Source organism: Limulus polyphemus, unplaced genomic scaffold (assembly GCF_000517525.1).
Source record: "Limulus polyphemus unplaced genomic scaffold, Limulus_polyphemus-2.1.2 Scaffold2734, whole genome shotgun sequence".
Classification (NCBI taxonomy): domain Eukaryota; kingdom Metazoa; phylum Arthropoda; class Merostomata; order Xiphosura; family Limulidae; genus Limulus; species Limulus polyphemus.
The window spans coordinates 129,058-130,813 of NW_013668344.1; the positions used below are offsets into that span (position 1 = coordinate 129,058).

The following is a 1,756-nucleotide window of genomic DNA, read 5'->3' on the forward strand; positions in this document are numbered from 1 at the left end:
GATGATGAACTTATGCTCTGAATACCACATGTGCAGGATGATGAACTTATGCTCTGAATACCACATGTGCAGGATGATGAACTTATGCTCTGAATACCACATGTGCAGGATGATGAACTTATGCTCTGAATAGCACATGTGCAGGATGACGAACTTATGCTCTGAATACCACATGTGCAGGATGACAAACTTATGCTCTGAATACCACATGTGCAGGATGACGAACTTATGCTCTGAATACCACATGTGCAGGATAACGAACTTATGCTCTGAATACCACATGTACAGGATGATGAACTTATGCTCAAAAAAATAGGCAAAGACTTTACACTTCTTGAATTATTTAAACATCAGATACTAAACTACTGGGAAGCACTTTACATAATAAAACTGACAATAAAATCATAAGTTCATATTTATTAAGAAATTATATCTAAAGGTAAGCAATGACATAAATTGCAATATTTCACTGTGTAGTATTTAGCTAACGTATAGATACATATTTGTAGTCATATAGGTTTCCTTTAGGAATTTGAATAATGTTTTATATTCCTATCGACAAATTGATTTGTAACAAAAGTGTAATATTATGATTTTTCAAGTTTCAGGAATTATTTCAATATTTTATACTCCATTGAATGTGTTTAGAATATATGAACAAAACAGTACACATACGAGGACAATGCCACACATGCAAGATAAAATATATAGTTATTACAGATGTGGCTATGAGGTTTAATGGTATCTCTTTTATACCCGTAAGATGGAATAAAATTTTAGGGACTTGGACTACTAACAGTATCTAATAACATAGAGTACAAAGGACTACCACAACCCTACCAAAGCTTGATATTGGGGGTTACTTTAATTTTAACGCTTTCCAGACAGGAAGTAATATACTACCATTTTTGAATTTCCACACTTTATTCGAAACCAAACGTCAATAAAGTTTATATATATCCCACAAAATTCCAAGTCTGAAAATTTCAGATGTAGTTTCATTTTATAGATGATCTAAGAGAGTTTTAAAAAACATGGTCATACGCCATCCTATGAAAACACAAGATCCTGAATTGTACACGGTTAACTGCCGAGTGAAGTATAAATCCTCATCTTGGATAAATAAAAAAATCAAATAGCTTAAAAACACAGCTATAATAGCTGTACGTAAAAATAACATAGAATGTACTAATTGAATTTCAAATTGCTGTGAATTCCTGCACAACATATAAACCAATAAGCTGAATAAAAATTAATGACGAGCACTTGCGTTAATAAATAGTTACTTGTCTGCAAATAAAACGCATACTCCTGCAAATGTAATCTATATACTACTAAAACTCTGAGATTGTTTGTCTGTAATTAAATACAGCAAAAACGGCACACAATAGTGCCATATTTGTAATGAAATGAGAATAAAAACAGAATATATACAACTTGAAAACATAAAACGGACATGGCCCTGAAAAGGAAAGTAGTAATAGAATTCAACAAATCAAATAAAACCAGCCAACCAAAAACCAAACCCAAGAAGATAGCAAAATATAATAACAGTACAGTAGGGAGGAAGAGGTCTACTAGAACCTGACCCTCCCAGGTCGTAAAAGACCCAAATTTCGAATCGAAGAGAGAGAGAATAAAGCAAGTTTCGTTAAAATCGGGCCACGGGTTACCGACGTTTTTGGGTAACTTTTATGAAAATTTCTAGATGAATTTAGGTACACTAGATGGTGCCACATGTCTGTAATTTGCCTGT

The 1,756-nt window shown here is 33.1% G+C and overlaps 1 protein-coding gene across 1 annotated transcript in view; it reads right to left on the minus strand.

Annotated features, from left to right (window-relative positions):
- Nucleotides 1-1,756, minus strand: part of LOC106467771 (ATP-dependent RNA helicase DHX36-like) — a 51,119-nt gene that overhangs the window by 34,388 nt on the left and 14,975 nt on the right. The window lies entirely within an intron of this gene.